Source organism: Neodiprion lecontei, chromosome 3 (genome assembly GCF_021901455.1).
Source record: "Neodiprion lecontei isolate iyNeoLeco1 chromosome 3, iyNeoLeco1.1, whole genome shotgun sequence".
In the NCBI taxonomy this organism is placed as follows: Eukaryota; Metazoa; Arthropoda; class Insecta; order Hymenoptera; family Diprionidae; genus Neodiprion; species Neodiprion lecontei.
The window spans coordinates 30,940,326-30,962,223 of NC_060262.1; the positions used below are offsets into that span (position 1 = coordinate 30,940,326).

Below are 21,898 nucleotides of genomic sequence, written 5' to 3' on the forward strand. Positions count from 1 at the left end.
GGGCTTTCGGTCGTTTGCAGCGTATCACGGAAGTTTGGGAAAAAAAAATGCGGTCAACCAACACTTGCAGGTATCAGATTCGAACAGACAACGTTGCATGAACGACACTGTCAAAGCTGATGGCTAACACACGCTGGCTGTTCAGAGGAGGTAACGGCTGCGTTCTTATCGCATATAACGCTGCGATGCATGGCATTGGACTTTGTGTATAATGAACCTGTGCGCTGCATCGACGTACATGTGTTCAAAAGCATTATAGCTTCATTGATCTTATACAATTAACCGGTTATTTACACGTTCTTCGGTGAAAAAGTTACGGAAACCAGGACAAAAAAATTCGTCATTTATAGTTATCTTCGAGATAAGACTTATCTCTAACGCTGCGCTGCAAGGCTACGAAACGAACGTCCCACCCAACAGCGCTGCACATGTGGCACGCAATCAACTACTCACAATTGTTTGGTGGTAATTAGAGCCGGAACAACGAAACGATCTTTCGATGAAAAGATTTCAGTGACACCGACACGTTGAGTTGCAATTTTAGATTAACCTGCATTGGTCGATAGAGCAATTTTCTACATTACAAAAACATTCCCAGATCGTGCAGAAATCTTCGATGGAAACTGTAAGGTATCCGCGCACAACCCCGTACCACAAATGTTAAAAAAAATTTCCGTGACCCTCTGATTCTTCCTAAATACCTCTGACAATGAAAAGCTTTATTATATATTCAGGAAGTTGGTCGGGCCTGATACTTTTAACGTAGCGAGGCGTGGATTCGTGTATAAATCCTTTTAACAAAATAAATAATAAAATCTTCTCATAGAGAAAACCACGTGCTGGCTCGCCAGTGTTTTGAACTTGAGTATGTCTATCATATTTTGTCAACAAATTACGTCGAAGGAGGAAAAAAAGCGCCGACTCGCTTTTTTTTTATTGATGGAGAAAACGATAAGTCGTTTGAAATACGTACCTACCTGTTAGAAACGTTTATCGATATTAAAATTTTTATAGGCTCAGTATATTCAAGCTATAGCACTTTTTAACAGAAAATAACGAATTTTCCTGGTAGTCTTACAAGTTTGGCATCACTAACTATGTTTTCGTTGACTTGGATGGGTGATTATCGTTTGTCACAGAGGATCCAAGGAGATGAAGACAAAATCAAAAATGAGAAAAACGAACATAGTACGTCAAAATGGTTTATAAATTGTCATATCAAGTGGCTTATCGATTATCTTCGGTTTTTGTTTTCCAAATACAATAGTATCACAGCTCTTGTAATAATGTACCGCACCTACGGAATAGTATAGCGAACGTATTTCTATGTATAAAATATCGCAGAAGGCCGTGTCGAGCCTTGGAGATAAATTTGCAAATAAATTTATCAGTTTTACCAATATGAAACATTTGTATAGATTCGCGGGTGGGATGGTCAACATGAATCTCATTGAAGTCCAGCGAACGTTGTTATTCTAACAAGCCATGACTAATATCTATCAAGAGATTACTCTCGCCTTCGGCACACGTTTAATGGACTTTGAATTTTGCTAGGTAGATGACGAAATTTAAGGCACTCACGTTAAACTTTGCGCGCCTCAAATCTCACGGTGGGGAGATTTTGTTGGAAGTTGGCGGTCACCTATAATTCTAAACAGTTTCCGCAATCCCGCAACTCGCACACGTTAGCCATCAGCAAAACAGTTAACATTTTATTCGTTTTATTCAAGGTTGGGTCCGTCAATAATTTTCAAATGTTAAGGTCCTTCTAGACGGTAGTTCACTAATTCTGATTAGAGGAAAAAAATACATATGCATAGTGGTATAAAAATAAAAAATAAACAGACAAATAAAAAAAAAAAAACATCGGTTGACGCGTAGAAGAGTCGTAACGTTGACAAGCTCTGTTTATCACTTCGCATCTTAGTCACCATGGTTTCCTACAGTGTTGCGTCAGAATACGGGTTGGTTATTAACTTCAAGGAAATTGACAAGCGCTGCGATAAAAAATGCGTGATTTATATGGTTATTTTAACGTCTTTTTTCGAATCGAGAAAAAAAAAACTGTAAATTTTTACCTAAGAATCCAAAGGCATTGGATACTTCTGTTAGAATTGTTAGTTGTCGATAAAACTCACTGAAAATTCTAGCAAATACTGCGTTTGATCAACATGCGCACGGAGGCACAGGTATCTACTATCGCGTATAGTAAACGTTAATTACAAGTTTCAAGGATTTCCCCACGGCTGCCATGTTATTATAATTGAGGTGGTAAAGAAAAAAAAAAAAAATTCTGGTATCTAATACGAGGCAACTACAGCAGTTGTACCGAGGTTGAGTACAAAATTGCGGTAGGTCGCGTATACGTAAGTACAGGAGGTATACAGGATAATATTATTCTGCACAAGATCAGCAACTGCAACGGAATTACGGACAATAAGAAATATTTTCCGATGCTTGAACATGGACGAATATCCGATCGATTCTTCACCGTGTCCTCTCAAGTTTTCACCTTGTGCCTCTACTTGGAAATACAATTAATATCCTGCAGCTCTTTCCCAAGATTTTCCATATCTCTTGCTTACTTATCTCTTTATCTCTTTTTATCCCTCCGTGCTTGAGCTCTCTGTGTGCCTGCAATGACCGTCTGTCAGGGTCAGATGAGATCACTCGGTGCAAGGATATTCATAACGTCGGTATTGAGTGTCCTTACGATACCGTGATTTGTCCTGGTAAAATCACTGTCTTGGTAATTCATCACCGCCTCCGTCATTCCGTTTTTCAATCGTCCCGGAAGTAGATACGAGATACAATTTGCCGCAAGCCACCGAAACTCCCAAGTGCATTCAAATACAAATATCTGTCAATATCGAAGGTTTTGCGTCAATATTAAGCGTATAGAAACGAACAAACAATAATGATAATAATTAAAAATGAAAGTATATCAAGTTCTACGAGTAATTGCACTTCCACTTTACTTGTCATTTTTTTTTCTCCTTCTCGCCTTTAACCAACGGTCGTTAAATTATTCCGTCAATGAAATTACTGCTAATAAGTAGGCGTATTATACGCTGCCTTTGAATTAGTTTCTTATCTTGCCTCGCTCTTAGCGACATTGAATAACATTCCTTATATCGTATTGCATTACAATTTTTTCACATCTCGACAGAATTCGAAAAGTTTTGCCGACCGACATATCAGGCGCAATCGATTATCAATTATTATTTGCTACGGAATACACAGTCTTTTGCAAATCAAAACCGAGGACATTGGATTTTTCTGATCGAAGGTTACCGTTGCGATAAAGTGCGTCCGGTAGGTTCTGAACAACATCCATGCCTGCGGATGAGCGAAGGTGTACCTACGCGATCTGAGAATCACTTGCGATTCGCGATACGACGGAACTGCAACCGTGCACCACGTCCTGCCCGCCACCCGACGGAGACTTTGCACGCGACCTACGCCAACCTCGTCATCGGCAACGTCGTGGACATGCGCAATGTGCAGAAACCGAACGCCGCAAGCTAAGCTTGTGGAACACGAACGTCACGTGAGCATTTCGCGTAGGAAGGATTCGTTACAGTTACAAGTTGATAAGAATTCAGCAGTGCACAGGTAAGTGGATTTGGTGAAAGTTTGTCTCGCGTCGAAGGCACCTTTCCTAGTAATAAAACCGTATCGTCACTTTTGACAGGTTACATGTACGATTGAACGCAGCGTTACTTACGTTGTACGAAGCGAAGAATATTATGCGCGATTTTGAAAGTGAATTTCCATAATTTGGCAAAAACTGTATAATTGCTGAATTTTTAGCATTGAAAATATTCCGCCTTTTCGCATTCAAGCATCTACGGATTATAGAAACGTGTTTAAATTTTACGAGTGAAAGTGACGGCTTTGATTTAATGAATCGTACCACTGCTTCTTCGAAATTATAACTCCCCCTCCCTCTCGATGTACGTATATGTAATCGGCTTCGCCACTATCCCTTGCTCCCCTTTTGCTCTAATTGTCTTAGGCGAGGGAGGGATGATCGAACGGAGCTCGAAGTACGTGCGTTTAGGGGGGAAACAGGTAATCAATAACGTTGCGAGATTAAATAATTTCAACGAATACAAGCTAGTAACTTTTAGTCGTATAAAAAAGCTCCATCCGATTGTAAAGGCAAATTAGCGAGAGGGGCGCAAAAACAAAACATATTATTACGAAAAATTGATTGGGAACTAGGTAACGTTATTGATATCAAACAGCTGCATTCGCTGGGCGGGGTGAGAAGTAAAAGTATTTCTCCCGCAGATGTAATGTATTGTGTAACGAAAAATATTAGCCCGTGAATTTTAACGGCAAATCCCTTGCGGTGTCGCTAGGCGAATATTGGCATGCTCGTTGGCAAATGAATTCTTGCATTTTTCAAGGCCTAAAATATGGACGCGATGGCCATGCGAGAAGCCTCGCGACCTAGACCTTTCGAGGAGCGACCATGGCACGTGCTGATTCTTTTGCGTACATCCGCGCCACGACGACATATTTATTACTATTACTTTTAAAAGTCATATACTTTTTTTTTTTACTTCGCCCACATCAACGGCGTGGTAAATTTAAACAAAAGGACTAGTTTTATTTATTTTACATTTTATCTATTCAGTCAAATAACCGAAAAAATATTATACTCGCCGGAATTAAGCGATGATGTTGATCATCAGAAATGGGCATACACCCGTGTAATAGGACGGAATTGATTATACGCGAGGCTCTCACGCGCGTATCTCGGATTCCGTTTAGCAGAATATAGAGGCATCAAAGCTGGCGATAGAAGGATTGCCGGGAATCTGTTTTCCAGATTCGCATATTTTATTTGGTAATATTTTAGGTATTTCATGGTATGGAATGGGCACTTACATTTCTCAAAACCAGACATCCAAGAAACAAAAATTGCTCCTTTCGGACAGTTGAAGCGATCTCGAGATGCGACCAGGCACTGCAATATTCAACCGTGTATCTTTTATACAAGCGACCAATACGGGGATAAAAAAGAACTCAGAAGACGATGAAAAAATCACGACTCAACAGTCTTTAAAGTCACGAGGCGAACCAAAACTGACATGTTATAGGAACTGTACGGTAGTTATCTATGCGTTATCGAGGAAGTCACTCTCGTCACTTGTGCAATAGGTGCCGCTCACTCTATCACTGCCGAAAAGGACTCGGGGGAAACAGAAGGCTACTATCTCCACCGCCGACGTTTCGTCCGTTTTCTCAGACACTTACTCGTATGCTCGTACCTCATTTGTTATAAAATAGTCACTATTCGAGCAGCCCTCGGTTTCTCTTTCTCCATTTATTCCCATCACCTTTTTGTTTAGTCACTCTTTTTCAGCCCCAGCAAACAACCATCGGAAAATTGCATCGTTTACACGTCCTTTCGTTTTTAATCCGATTCACAAGCGGCGTGCGATGCTAATTACACCATCCGCAGTGAGGCCGCACAGTGCGAAACAGCTGTGCGAAATTATTTTTCCTTTCCGTGTGTGATATATTTTGCCTCGTTACGATCCTTTAAAGTGTTCTTAATTAAACGGCACGGGAATCGAAATCTAGGCTGAAAGCCTTTCGTCCTAACACTAGAGGTTGTATCCTACGTTATCCATCCTCGTCGCTCTCACGCAACTCCTGTAACGGTTCCTCGCGTGGCCCACTGATCGCGAGTCGACGAGTCGCTGGTCATCTTCTTCGTCCTCTTTCTCCTTCTCCTCCGTCTCCTTCTACCGAGCCTCGTGGCCGTTGGCTCACTTTCTACTTCTTCGAGAAGCCCGGTGTCAAAAGCGAAGAGCGCCGTACGGAGCAACTTCCAGGAAATATCGTTTTCAAGTCATTTCACGTAAATATCACTTTCATTCGAGCGTACGTACGAACGTACGTGTACGATATGTGTGTATATGTGCCCTCCGTGTTCTTTTAAAATTCTCAACGCGGTATCGCGCAGGTTTTGTCGCCGCGTATCCGAAGCGCTTCGCGTTTTCACCGCGAAATCACAGCGTCGTTTGTCATCGCACTCCTGCACCTTTCGCTCCGAAAGTGTCCCTCAGGATGCCAGCAGGACGAGGAATGAATGAACGGCCTCCGTCTCTCGACTGCTGTGCGAAGTTTCCAATGTCGTCGCGGCGCAAGGTAAACACCAAGATCACCGGTCGAGTGTCGCATACGTGAAATACGAACGGTTGCAATCTTCCGCGTCGAAACGATCGATACGTGAGGTTGCGATCAATCACCTAAGCGGTCGAATTCCTTGGATTTCCGCCTTTTTCGCCGCCGACGCGTGTCACGAGTTTTCTCATCCAGCGCGGAGATGACGCGGTTAAAATTCAAAAATTTCCGGATCAACAAATGCGCGGGAAATGCGTAAGAACAAAGCGCGAAAAAAACGAAAGGGTTCGCAGAAACACTGGTAAAAATCAATCGTCGATGCCCTCTTCCGGCCGCCGCCCGGAAGTCCGAAACTGGCCGTTCAACCGCACGGAAAGCTTCTCGCGGTCGAATATCCCTCGGCGGTAATAAGAACAAGTCTTGAGGGATCTCGTCGAATTTCAAATCATTTTCGCACGGCCAAGTCGAGGAATATAGTAGCGCGCCGAGAGTTGGCTTGGTTAAAGTAGGGCGACGACTGGGGCAGCGGCCGCCAACAACGGCGCTCCGTCGTGAAGCAGCGCGGCGGTGGAAGTGGAACCCTCCTCGTAGACCCGCGGAGAGACCCAGTGGGGAAACCTATCCTCGTGTTTAGAGGTTATGTTCGTATTAGTTTGTCAATGTTTCCCAGGCGAGCCGCAGAACCACCGCGGGGTCGAGCGGTGCTGCGGAAATAATATTACGACTACGAGTACCTACAACGACGGTGATCGCGAGTGCGGCGATCCGGGAGCTACCCGTCACTTCGACGGAGACGACCGTGCCGCGGGACTACTCCGTAAAAATTGGCCGCCTAGATAAGCGCGTTCCAGGGTGGCCGCACACTTGGAAAACCTAGAATTATCAGGGGATTTTCAATTTGGTCGCGGAAAATACTGAAAATATCAGTTTTTCTATCGTAGGAATTAGAAATTATTTTTTTAAGTAACGAGTTTACTTTTCTTCGTCGAGAAAACAAATTGGCTTAAGCTGAATTTTTTTTTTTTTTCTTTTGTTTTGTACATAATATTATTCTTCAAATTCGAATTGAATTTGAATCGTATATAGAGTTAATATGCTGAACGTTTTAGGTTTTAGTAAATTACTAAAACTTGAAAAATGTTGATGAAAAATACTAGGTCTCAGGTCTTGGAAAACCTTGCGATGTTATGGAATGGTTTTCCTAAAAATTTGTGGCCATCCTAGTATTTGGAAAAATGCCCACTCCTTAGACACCGTTCAAATTCATTTTCATCATTTCAGCGATGGATCGTGACGTCACATTCTGTACCAAATGTGCATTGGTCATTTTAACTGGAGATTTTTAATATGTATGGTTTATACTACGTAGAACTGTTCAGATTATTTCGACTATGCTTTGACCAAGAATCAACTCATAATAATCGTTAACCAAACTGACAAATCATTTTTTGGTATTTTCTTACAACGGTTGAATCATATTTGCCAACAAATGTATCACCCTTTCAGTTGATTAGGATTACATAAAAACATCGCGGATGTGTAGTGTCAGTACAGTTGTTTTCACCTGTATAACGCCAAATGTTTATTGAGTACATATAATTTGTATACATTCGGTATAACCACTATTGAACTTGCGGGGTCAAATATGGCAACGACATTTTCACTTGTTAACACGAATTCCGGAATTGTTGACACAGCTAGATAGGTACGAAAGTGTATAGAAGTCGAAACAACTGCATAACTGAAAAATACTTGATTACTCCATGTAATTGTGAGTACGTATAACTGTTACAGCTGTTGTAGCAAAATGTACTTCATATTCGAAATATTTTGTAGTATCATCATTTTAAATTAACAGTTTCATCGGTGTGATGGCCAGATATGCGTTATACCTAGTCAAAACCTGTGGTCATCGTTAAATTCACTTTTACCGAGTCTCCGTTGAGTCCCGTGAAAATAAAGTAATTAGCACTCTCTTTACAGTCCATCGTGCAGATGGTCTTCAAGAGAGGATATAAAAAGTGCCCATTTCTGCCTCCGCTATATCACGCGACAACGAACCAACTTTTACATCTTTCAGCCACTGAATTTAGTGGCGATAGTCGAAAGTAAGAGTCGTTTTTTGCTTGAAATGTTATTAACAAGAAAAGCGCCTATACCTAGAGATTTTCGCTTCCTTTCTCAACTCTTTCCGCACGTTGATTCAACGGTTGACAAACAACCGCAGAATCAGTGATCCTCTGCCATGAATTGGAGCCAAAATTATTCTGGCTTTGCAATAATTTTTATTGAAAAGGAGCCACTGCTGATCACGTGGTTCCCAAAACTGTCGTATTTTCTTTATTTACTTTAGAAATCAGTTGGTACTTTTTTAAGTTTTGTATCGTTATCAGATTTCTTGATATTGTCCCCGAGCGGTAATTGAATGGAAAATTTGGTGTATCAGTAGCTACAATATGGCAAATATTTTGGTAACGTGAATGCGCATGGAGGCGCAAAATGACTTGTAGGAGAAGCGAGATACAACGTCCTCGAGAATTGTTGAGTTAGCGAATGGTTGCTCGTTACAGTCATCTCTTTTTCTGAGAGTGAACCATGATTAAAAATCGCAACATTGAGAGTGTGCACAGCTGACCCTAACGCATAAAAATCCAAAGGTTAAACTACGAAGCCATAAGCGGATGTCTTCTGGTAGATACGTCCTTTGCTTTGTTTGTTCGTTTGAACGATAACATTCGAAGTAAGGCTACGAAGTTTGAGCATGTATATCGGACTGTATCAAATAAATCTAATGCGTTATTTTCAAAATTCAAGTTAAAAATATTGTTCGAAATGACGAAAAAAAAATTCCAAAGCTGTAAATAAATTTCGTCCATGTTATTCAAATGAGAAATAGAAAATCGCGATGAGACACCTTTAAATATTAATATTAGAAGCTGAAACTTGAACAGCAGTTTTTTTTCGTCATTTCAAACAATATGTTAAACTTGAATTTTGAAAAAAAAAAAAATCGATTTTTTTTATACAGTCTAACGTATATAACACAGTTCGCAAAAGCAAGTTGCAATTTCACCGCGTTTAAGATACGGAAATCGATCAGTTACGTTGTGCCTAGTGGATTCGAAGCTTGAGAGCCAGCCGGCAGCTGGCGAGGATACAGAGAGTAACTAGACTAGAAATTGCGGGTCGGTTGATTCGCGGGAGCACTTCCTGGGCACAGAATTGCCGGCTACGGGGAGACGGAAAACAAATCTTGAGAAATATATCATTAAAAGAGAAAGTGGCGGCGTTGAAAACGTCAGACTCGGGCCTCCGCGGCCCCCGCGGCACCCGGCACACGATTACTGCAGATTCTTACGGTCTAGGCCAACCCGATGTTTGATAACTGTGAAACTTTCACCTTCCAAACTGAGTCAGGCGCGAAGATCATTTACGTACCGCGGATGCGGAGCTGTGTACCAATATCTCGCGTGTGAAAGTGATTTGACGACCCGCTTCTGCCGAATCTTAGCCTGCAGCCGGTGCTGCAGGTTTTCCTCCAAAATCAGGATGAGGAGTAACACTGTATGTAGGCGCGGATAATAATTAATTCGCACAAGACGATACAACGGCAATTACCGCTGCGATTGGACGTTTGAGGTCAGGGGAACAGCACGAAGTATATCCTTGCAGCTCCAAGGACTTGTCCGAGCCTTCGTTCAGGCTAGCTGCATCGAGTGTGCGTGGCTGTGGGAACAGCTATTTCTCATTCGTTGTTTCTTCGTTTTTCTAAACACCTTCCAGGGTGCCTGAATGACAACGGAAGATGGTTCAAGGATGACTAGTTACGTAAATATCTCTCACCTGGGATATTTTTCCCGGAAGGTTTAAACGTGATTTTCAGCCCTTTGGGGGAGATTTTATACAGACTTTAAGAGCCTCGACAAAGTAATATTATACGACTTTCTCGTAATCTACGCTTTTGGAGTAGAAATCGTAAGCTCCGTTTCGTCAAAAATTAATTCATTTTACAACCGAAATTACCATCGCCAGTTCTGCACTAATGATTCCTCTGTAATTGTCAACCTCATCGAAACAAATTTTAGAGCTAATTATTCATCGCTACAGGTAATCGAGCTTTTGCAATGGCCTTAATGAATTGAAATTTGAATATCCATGTAGCTCATGCTGCGATTCGAATTGAAAAGTTTATTTCCTTTTCGTCGTTGAGAAAATATTTCTATAAGCTTATGCAACCAAGATTGAAAAGTAAGGTCAACGAACTATGTAACTCGGTCAACAATAAAGATCAAGAGTAGTAAAGATACAGATTTAATACATCAAGTGTGACTAAATTATAATATAATTCTTTTACTACGCATAGTTTTATTTATTTATTTTCCTAGTCCCGTTAGTTGGATAATAATTTTGATGCGTATAATGAATAGCGTCGCGTATGTTGGTAATAATCGTCAGAAAATAATCGTCATACATACGCACTGAGAAGAGAAACGTATACTCAACCAGTTTCACAAACGTGGTGTTATGAAGAGGCCTTATCTTATCTCTTGGCCTCTGTATGAGAGATAGAATTTTCGAGCTTTTGAAATCAACGGAAAATTTGGTCTTGCATATTTCCTGTGATGTAGGAGGCCGAAGCTTTTTAAAAGAGTTCAATCGATCGACGGGTTCACTGCATATTTGAAAATTTTACATAATATAGATGGAGCGAGTTTGAAAAGGAAAGGATTTACGAGCAAACTCACGTCTCATCTTGTCCTATAGCTCAGTGTGAAAAAAATTATGTCCGATTATCACGGCTTGAACAGAGTGACTATGATGTGGTCGCATAGATTTGAACAAGGATCGTGGACGCCTTAGAGATGTCTAGTTAATTTGAAGGAAATTATTTTCGGCAGCATCCAGCTGACGAGATTCTGACACTTAACACGGCAGTGAAAGTACTTTTCCAAGTTCGTTGAAAATAGATACACATTTCTATTCGATCTTATTCTTGTTTTTTGTCGCAAAGCGTCAAAAGAACTCTTTACTGTATCGTTAGAGTTGAAAGGAAGATTTTCAGCATTCCTTGGCACGGCGAGGCTTCCAAGGATTTGTAAGGAAAAAAAGTAAAGCAAGACTTTCGAATCCTCTTCAGCCGAAACTGCAGGTGGATGCACGAAACACCAACCCTTCGAGTAACGTGGCTACACTTCGGGGAACCTCGAACCCAACAACCTGTAGCCTTCAATACGTTACACAAAGAATGTATTATGTTACCCGGTAACGAAAAGAAGCTGTTGATTTTTTTCTGCCGATACTTAGTACAAGACGGTGTACCTAAAACTTGCAATTTTACGACCCATTCGGACAAAGGGGAACGAATACTCCGTGAATGAAATGTGACCTAAACCACCGCAAGCATTTAGAACCAAAACCATTTCTATAGTGCTTAATCCGATGGTGCAGGCACAAGGTTATTTTCACCTTCGTACTGACTGTAAAAGTATTTTGAAACAAACGCGTAATTCTGGATTATTTATATTATTATGTTTATGTCAAAGTACCGCAAAGTGGTTTTGCACAGCACTGCAGCGCAGATTTGCCGGAAGAACTATCTGCAACGAGTTATTACCGTGTCAAGTTAGAACCAGAGGAATGTTCAGAGCACTTTTGCCTTTGCTGCGTGAGTTAATCGCACATTGCAAGTTCCCCAGTTCGGTGGCATCCGCCGTACCCGCAGAACCATGCGTGTGTGTTATCGTACGAGGATACTCGATACCCAAGTGCCGAACCTACACCTCGACAACGTCTGCGGAGTAAGGACACACGAATACGAAGGCGCATCGGTTGTGTGCTGAGAGAAGAATTACAGTTAGATTATGGAAATTCCGTAAAGCGCCGTTGCAGCTGAGCGAAGAAGGAGGAGGAGGAGGAGGAGGAGGAGGAGGAGGAGAAGAAGACGGTGCATCGTGCATATGCCATAGACTTTATAACAATGGCAGCCGGCAGACGAAGAGCGAACCAACCATGCGGAGGTACCGCAAGCCCTACTGACTCACAGAGTATAGTGACTCTCGCGGTGCTCACGAAGTGACTTTCCCTTCTTCCCCCACGTTGCTGGCTCCGTTCATCTCGCTCTTTCCCTCTCTTTCACTCTCTCGCTCTTTTCCTCGACACTCGTCACGAATTATGATTCGACGGGTATTGCGGCTGTTCGTATAACGTACCGCAACCCTTCGCAGCGACTGCATAACACTCGTTGTCAGTTCGCGTGAGAGGAGGACGTCTTCTGGAAAGAATATCTGAATGCTTGGTTAATAATATACGATGATATGAGAAGGTAACGAAAAGGAAACACAACCTGTGAACTTTGCACGGGTAAAGCGAGAAATTTCATGCACTTCGGTACCGCGTGTGCGAATCCGACCCACAATCAAGCGTAAGTAATAGGTAGGTAGGCAGGTACACCGCATCTCTCTCGTTGACGATGAACTCGTACTTTCTTTTGCATCTCGCGAGACCTTTCCGTCTCGAGAATCTTAAGCTGACCTCAATTATGACCCGCCAGCGGGCCTTTCACGAAGCATTAAACATCGTCGAAAAATTGATCGTATCATCGTGTTCGTTCCGCAAAAGTTTACACGTGTATACTAGACCTTAAGAAGGGCAAAATCGAATTTTAATGGTCTTATCCCCCAAATTGGTTCGAAGTAATTCAAAAAAAAACGTTCAAATTTTTAAAAATTTTTCACTCCATATTTACCCCTGCCTAGGAAGCCTTACTTTTTCCCATAAGAAAACCATTGGTGTCGTGGAAAAGGCTCGAGTAAATATGGAGTGAAAAATTTTTAAAAATTCGGACGTTTTTTTTTAATTATTTCGAACCAATTTGGGCGGTAAGACCATTAAAATTCGATTTTGCCCTTCTTAAGGACAGGTCTAGTGTATACGTATGCATAGGTACGTATTGGGATATATTGCGTTTTTCACATCAATGAAGCTGTGCAGGAATTAACGAACGATTATACTTTGTTTCGTTCGTTAGCCTGCGAATTTTACAAATCAATGTTTAATTACAGGATTTCCAACTCTCGCTGAAGCGAGCATTCTCGAACATGCCGAGAATACTGTTTACTGATTCTATGCTGCGTAGTTATCTTCGTTTACAGGCATTTCAATCGTTCTACACAGTATACCGCGCTATATCTCTGATCTATCTCTAAAAACCGCCTCTATTGCCGACGGTAGGTAACTTGAATAAAGAAAAACGAAATTGCGCGACCTCCCCAATAGAAACCAGCGCAAAGTAGATAAGGCAAATCTGTTTCATGCACACCGATGTATATCATGTATGTACACTTATTGCCTCGTTCACTGCGGTTATTCACCAGTCCCTCGTTTCACGTCGCGGACATTTTTTTACTTCCACCCAAGTTTCACTCGATATATTCAAGCTCCTGATATACTTTGAAAGCCATGCATGATCCGAAGGATTATTAACGACCCGGAAAATTTTCTCTAATGTGCACTTTTCAAAATTTTCAATATAGTCTCAAAGAATTCTTTTTTTTTCTTGCCGTACGGAGGTAATCGCGGCGTGACAAACGGTCAAGCCACTTGGTTCAGAAAGCCGCCGGATTCTGATCCCGCCTGAGCAGCAGCACGTAGCTGGTCTGCGATTGCAAGAAAAATCGTAACCAATCGAGAATCGGCAACGAATGGCAGCGGACTTTGTTAGTAAAAAGTGTCCCTCGCGCGCGACTGCCGTCGTCCATATCTACGTATCCGTCGGTCGGTGGGCCCGTGAGCCCCGGGTATCCATGCCGGGGCCCGCGCAGCGGCGAACGGGCGAACGGCCGCGGTTTCTGGGTCAAGATTCAAGTTCTTTGGTTCGAACCGGGAGCCGAAGTGACCCTCGTCGACTGCCAACTGTCAGCGGAGTCGAAGAGGCCGGAAATCCATTGGTATCAACGTTGCTGCGTAATTTCGTGCCGTCTGACCGTCAGCCGTTGCTAGCACCGCGAGCCGCAGAGCGCACTTTCACTTGGCGTACAAAGAGGCTGTTGCGTACAGGGATGTGTATGCCGATCCAGTTTTACGGATGGATTACAATATCATCATCGGCAGTAAAATTCTGCAGGAAGTATATCAAAGATTGACTTCCGAGTAGAATGGCCGGCGAGCCACGTCCCACATTTATACCGTCGGAGTCGGAGAGTCTGCTCGGCGATGACGACGAGGGGAATACGAGTCGTGATCCCAATCGGTGGTTCACTGCCAACCAGGTTGCCTGGCTCGTTCCTCCTTCCACCGCCACTGATCGCCGTGCAAGGATGTTGCTTGTTCCCCCGATAATATGACCTACCTCGCTCAGAGCTGACCCTTGTGCAGAGGGACGTAGTAGATTTCGCATAGACAAGTCTAATAAGTACAGAAGAGAAACCACATTCATCTCGGCGTATTGAGAGCAGAAGAAGAAGAAGCAGAAGAAGAAGAAGAAGAAGAAGAAGAAGAAGAAGAAGAAGAAGAAGTAGAAGTTGCACGTGCGAGTGCCGTTGCCAAGTCGCATCCGGTTAAACCCTTGGTAAACCTGCAAGCATCGTCGGTTTCATGCTCCCGTACAGACTGCGGTGCTGTAAGAAAGCATAAACTTCATCTCAAAATTGTAATATTCATCTATACTGTACCAGCGAATATATATACAGTATACTGTCATTCGGTACGTCGCATCGATGTTACAGAATTAAAGCGTGTTACACCGATCTGCGAATGATGCACGTATACGGCGTAGCTAACTATCGTATGTTACATAAACGAAAGTGCGAGGTATCGTGTATCGGTTTCACACCAATTAGTCTGTAAATAATGGGAGAAAATGAGAAGCGCTGCTGAAACAACTGGTGTAACAACAGATCAGAATTCAACCACACGTTATATCTTGTGCTTTCGCAGTCACTCGGTCTTGCCCGCAACGGCGCTCTATCGATTCTGTAAACCAAATCGGTCAATATTGGAGCAAAATGTACATCCGAATAACTGCAATTTACATTTCTTTTTTTATCAAATGATCCAAGCCTCTCAACTTTTGACAAATTTTACCGATCGTAAGAAATCGTTCAACGTAAAACTGGGTCTGGTATAAGAGTTCTGAACTGTAGATAAAATTAACACCTTCACGTCTTACTTAAACTTGGGCTTTCCTACAGCTAGTGTGCATATGTGCACTGTGTCGACTAATAGTAGAAAGCTTTGCACGCGCGTAAGACTTCCTCTGTCGCTTGACCTTTCTCCAGCCTTTTTGGACGGTGAATAATAATTATAATGCATTCATCAGCGAGAACCATCGCCCAGCAATTGATACGCGACATAAGCTTGCACACACTAGTTGTACTCTATGTTCGCGTCGGTGTGTACGAAGCAGTATAGTGGTTTTGATCGTGCAAATCCAAACGCGTTAGCTTCCGCTCTGTAATCACTTTTCCGGGATTCACCATCGTGCTAATTGGCGTTTCGAGCGAAATTAGCTGTATGATTTTAAGAGTCAAGTGGAGAAGAGAGAAAGGGGGCGAGGAGGTATTGAGGAGAATGAGAAACTGACATTTGGTCACGATCTTAGCCACGCGAAGTCGATTTAAATCCTCGGTTTCAGTGGGTCGACTAGAGATTTGATTGATTTACGGCAGCTTTATATTTTGCTTGGCAGTTTCCTGGTTAATCTTACTTATAATTATACGCCGGTTCCGGGCTAACGACCTCTGCCAGTTTGACTTGCGTTTTTCAAACAATGGGGAAAGTCTGCACTCTCCAACATCAGTCTCTGCGAATCCTTTCAATTTCGCTGCAGCATCATCAGTCTAAGTATCATAACGTTTCTTTTTCACTCGCGTCAACACTTCAAACCTTGTGCTGATTACTTTTTCATTTCATTTGCATTTCACTTTATTCAATTTTTCAACACGAAGCGGTTCTTTTCACGGTGACACAAAAAATACCTTCAACCCAGGTTGACGCTCTTCACTTTTTCGCGGAGAATAGAACAATGGCGTCACGTCGTCGGTATTTAAGAACTTTGACACTCTAACACGTGTGTAACATAACATTCTCTGCAAAAACTTACAGAGACATCGCCGAGCTTTTGTCAACCGTAGGTACAAAAATTCATTACTCTATTCAACCGTGAAAAAAAATAAATTTACCCCTTATGAATATTCTGAATACATAATCGTATGGATTTACGGTTCCGGACTCAGTCGGTAGGCAAAACCTACGATGCACGTTACCGAGCTGAGCTGAATCGAGTGCAGCCGGCTCTTCCGTTTACCATTTCGTTGATAATGAAATTAAATTCGTCACAGTTGCGAGCAAATTTTTCCAGCTTTATACGGCCTGGTGATTTCTTATACGAATACATCGCGGATTGCGTAAATCAAGGAAGCGGCGATGCGTTTCCCCTTTGCGTGCGCGTGCTGCTACAACCTCGCTTCGACAACGGTGCTCATTGCTCGTTTGATACGACGCAGTTCTATTAAGTTGACACTGACATCAAATTTATGTCCTAGGGATATACATGTACCTCAACACTCCTGCGGGTACCCAAATTTTTTTTTTTTTTCTTTTTTTCTCTTCTTTTTTCTGCCAGTAGTTGAGAACTTTTGCTCAGTGCCCGAGGTCGGTAACTTTCTCTTCTCCCGTCTTCTCCGACTGTATAAGACACGATCATAATGTAACACTACAGATATAATCCCAGGTTCTGCCCACGACGTGAGTCAAGAGCCGCGTTTGCTCGTGCTGCATCTCGCTTGGGATACAGATCAAAATTAATAAGAAACAGATATGAATCTACGTTTGACGATATCCTGAAAGCACGGGGTTGAGGACTATTGTCAGGACTATTGTACACACTGATATACCAAACTTACCGACTATTTCTCAAGCACTGAGGTTTCAAATTTGAGAATCTAAACAAAAGTGAAAGCAGATTTGGCCAAAAATGAAATATCAATCGATCAACAGTATAAGTTTTTTTTTCATTTTCAATGGTAAAATTATCAACTTGCACGATCTTTTTAAGAGAAATCTAATCCTCGAATTCCGTCAAAATGAATCACGAATTATTTCGAAAGGTCGTTGTTACTTGCAACGTTTTAGACTCCCGAACTTAGATCAGGTATCGAGATTTTTTCGAGTCAAAAGAGGTAGAAAAATTTGAATATAGTGAATTTCTATGCGATCAATGTTCAATTCTGATCCATGTAACAACTGCATCTACTGTCGTGTCATCTTCTGACCATAATAGGTAAAGTGTCGGTGTGACTGTTGATGAGACACTGATTATAATTGAAAATTATTGAATTCGAGTGATTGAAAAACTTTTGTCTTGGCACTATAGTTCCCCGAAAATACTTCTAAAGCGTCTGTACGTTGCTACCCCCGTTGGTGTAGTGCGATCATTATTACACCCTAGGGCAGCTGATCCTCTGCAGGGACAAATGTTTTTCAAATTTCTTGGTTAAATAGTCGTCACGGTAGGCAAACGCCGGAGTGTGTTACGAAGAATAGAGAGTGAGAGGAAGACGGAGGGAGAAATGAGAAGAAGAGTGCAAAGGGTTTCTTATTGCGGAAAGAACATTATAACATTCGTGATATCCGTTCGTCAGTGTTCAACCTACGACTTATAAATAGGCGCGTAATTATTCACTTGTCCGTGCGCGTGCGCGCCTCGCGTTAGCGAGCTCTTCGTTTCTTCTATGCGTGACCTAATTGCATTCAGCCTTCCCCACTAGAGTTACACGCTCAAATAACTTCATTTTTAGGTTCTGTTAGCCGACACGTGTTTTGGATTATAATTTGTCCGTTGGCGAAGAACGAGTCGGTACGTTTATTGATCAGGGTTGCTAACAGCGAGGCGCATCCGCGTACACCGCGAAGCAAATATCTCGCTTATGAAATTTTATTCTTCAGAGGCTGCATTCTTGAGTACATAATTTTCCCAAAACCGGCGTACATCGGAGAAAGGAATCACCGTTCGGAGGATTTTGAATCGTTTTTCAGCTATTGGTAAAAGGTACCATCTGATATCCAATTTTAAACTCGGTCATGTCATGTAAGGAGCAGTCGATGGATCGCTGAGGAATGCTCGATTTAATCCGAAACTTATAGCACGGTCGAATCTCCCGGCATATTTGGACTTCGGATATTTTTGCCCTCAAAGTATTTGCAGCTCGCTTAGTTCCTGTTCCCATCAACAAGTAAGAAGAACAATTGCGAAGAATTTAAATACGATGTAATGATATAACGTTTTCGAACTGCCAGCTGGCTTTTAAAAGGTTAAAACCCTCGTCACCTTGGTTAAGATACAGAATTATCATTGCCATCAAAAATAATTCACACCCAGTTGCTTAATTTCACATTTTCTTTGGTCAGTTGTCTCGTAGATGGCGTTTAGATTGCATGCCGTTGTGCATCAGGAGTCGGAGTTTTAAGGAGATTTGACTGTACAGCTGCAATATTTTCAGTCACCTAGACGAACGATTTTTTCTCGCGTTTGATGGACAATTTATCATTCATCGTGCGTAGATTGCGTCAAAGATTTGGTGAATATGTAGATATTAACTAAGCACGGTGTCATTGTCACGAGGGGTTCAGGTAGATGAAGTAATCACGCGACTTTGAGATTAGTATTTTGCGTGCCACAAAAGAGACCCTTCGCTTTTCATACCGCGAGAATATCAGTGAGGAAAAAGGTTAGGAAAATAAAAATTCAATCAATCATTTGGACCCGTTTTTATAAGAAAATAATTGTTAAGCCTGTGCGATATAAAATATCCACCGAAAATCTTTCGGTACACCCTTTTGTGTCCGAGCTTGTTAAACCTCGGCAGTAAGACGTCAAGCCATTTTACCAATAGTCCTAAGCCATGCAAATAAATTTCTGACAGGCCTCCGACTCCTGATCAAACCGAAAGAACCGCGCTCGATGATCGTCGCAAGGGTTTCAACGCCATGCTCAAAATATCAGAGAGCTCTTATAACCGTGCAAGTTGAAGACGCGCCAGTTCATGGTTACCCATTTAATCCCCGTCGATCCTTTTTTCGTGGGCAAATTGCAAGAGGGTACAACACGTCCGTGGTTAGATCGGTTAACCCTTAATAAGGTATAAAGTAGGGTGCAGCCAGACGGCAAAGCATGGCATGTTGACGGTATTGTCGAGGTAAGTTGTCACGCGACTTCTGTTATGGAATTCCGGTCTAAACGAGAGGGTGATAGAAAGGTAAGCCTGGAGGACAAAGAGGCTGTGAAGAGTGCAGGCGAAGACACGAGGGCACCCCTATAAGACTCCTTGGTCGTGGAATCGATAATTTATAGGCGGAGGGGAGAAGGGGGCGATGGCATCTTCGTGAACGGAAAAGCTTAATATTTTCGGTTAGACTTTCTTTCCGCGAAAATGCAGTGCATATCGGTGGATGCTTGGATCCATGAATTTCAGGGAATGATGACGACCATGATGAGTTAATATATTCGGCAAATTCATGTGGGCAGCTGCACTATTACAATGCAATTATGCATTGTGAACTTTGTGCGAAGCGAGCAAATAAATGGAAATAATTATCGATGTACTTGCGGTAGTCGATTCCAACGAGATTTTGACGACGTTACTTTTTCGTTCAAAACTGATTGTTTATCAACGCTCATATATCATGGGGCTGAAAGAATTAGAATTACCTTATCATTATCGTAGAGTAACAGCAACGCAATCGTTATTACCGCCAACCAGTGGAATCGTTCGTTGGTCAGCACTGACGTCCACGAGTCCAAGGTTCGTACGGATCTGGCACAACTTGCGAAACTGCGTCTTTTAACGCCGCGAAATGTCCATCATTTAATTTAATTTTTTCTTTGTAAGAGGCTTGTCTGCACAACAAAATACCGATATAGGGTAAGAATTCCGCAGGTAAAAAGTCACGAGATTCAAAAATTGTGTAAGTATGAAAAATTCCTCACCTAGATACGTATTACTAGTATGCCATACCGTATAAGAATGTACATACGGTTTTTGTTGCTTACTTTTGTTTATTTACGTACAATGATCTTTGGAAGTTGATTTTATTCAAGGAACAGTTAGCGAAGGAAATCCAGCGTTAAATGTTGAGTACGTGCGAATCGTATATATTGAAATAAAATATCGTTGCACGTGCCTTTATAATTGTATGTATACATATACGTAACGCATATGACCAATCGAACATTTAAGCAGAACCGTGATTTGAAGTACTTGATAATGCCAGGGTACCCCATTGTATTTCAGGGTGATTAATCGATCACGTCCACAATAAGCAGAGGACGACAAAAAATTTATGAATGGCCTTCGCTGCGCAAGGAATAGGTAAACAAAAAATAAAATAATAGGATCAGGGATCCGACACGCACCTACGCATAAATACACATATTAAAGAGGGCCGTGAACTGTAAATTTGGATGGGAATATCTGCCAATTATCAGTAAACGATCCGTCATTCAAATTTTAATTTGTTCCTAATTTTTACCTGTCACATCGCGTGCCGAGAGCCTAACGTTTGAACAGTTTGCAGCCTCCAAGACTTCCTGTTCTTGAGGCATCAGGACTACATCGTCGCGTTTACTCACGGTCAGCAGTCTGGGCTCTCGACTTTTTTTGTTAACTTCTCGGTACTTGTTCAGAAAACTGTTAACTACCGAGATAATTTATCAAAATGGAACCTCAAGTCGGTAGAACGTCCAAAGAAGAAAATTGCAAATCCTATTTTCTTTCTGCTTCTCTCGGTTACGTCAAAAAATGTATAACTTATTTGGGAATCACAAGAAATTATTACGAGAATTCCTTGTAATTATTGATTTTTTTTTTACACAACATAGTCGTGTACAAAAATGAATACTATACGCTGTAAAGGCACGGTTTCCAAAGAACTTAGAAAATCCAAAATACGTATTCAAATTTGCATCTGTCCAAAATTGCCGACAAACGACAATTTAACCCCGGATACAAATTTCCAAGAATACGTAAAAAGGTCTCCATGATTATACTTCAATGTATCTTATACCACAGGTTCGTTAAACCTGATCTTAAAACGAAAACTGAAACGTTCTCCCAATCACATAAATATCTTGTTTCAAGGTTAATCAAGTTTGTCAAATTACAATCTGATAAGTCCTGAAACTCTCGAGAGTGCCCAGGACAACATGAACCCAGAATTCGATGTTAGACGGGCAAGCAGAGGAGCCGCAACAAAACTGGATCCCTCACAAGGCTACGCCCTTGCTACTCGTCCTCGATGCGCTCGAAGTTCGAACCTCACAGCAGGAAGGGGCGGGTTGGGGGGGGGGGGGGGGGGTCTCGGTAAAAGAGAGGGATGTTCTGGTGGGGGAAACACGTCCCGTGACGTCACGTCGAGCTACGGGGGGTTAAGTAATCGCCGTGAATGCGATAGGGGTTGCAGCCACGGCGATGGTGGGGGGGGGGCCTAGGGAAGCACTGGTGGTGGGGATACACCTCCCAACTGTGGTGGGGGTCGGCCCTAGATACGGGGGTAACTTGGTCGCCGGCGGGGCTGGAGGAGGGGAACCGGGGTCGACGACCGACCTAGACTCCGAATCAGGGGTGGGCAATGCAGGAAACACCCCGTAGCTCCGTCGGCCCCGAGAGCACGTAAGAACGCGAGGCTAGAGGCGTACTACTCGAGCTATTACAGTCAGGACGAGAGGAGCTTTTCCTAGGATATGCAACGTCCCGAAAAT

General features: G+C 42.3%; 1 protein-coding gene across 3 annotated transcripts in view; it reads right to left on the minus strand.

The window, feature by feature from the left end:
- LOC107225267 (hormone receptor 4) overlaps positions 1–21,898 on the minus strand; it is a 117,634-nt gene that overhangs the window by 29,203 nt on the left and 66,533 nt on the right. The window contains exon 1 of one of the 3 annotated variants that reach the window (XM_046735400.1): positions 4,900–6,678. The exons of the other annotated variants lie outside the window; for them this stretch is intronic. The gene's annotated coding sequence lies outside the window, so the exon portion shown is untranslated. Of the gene's footprint in view, positions 1–4,899; positions 6,679–21,898 lie in introns of those variants that run through there. 3 annotated transcript variants of the gene reach the window in all.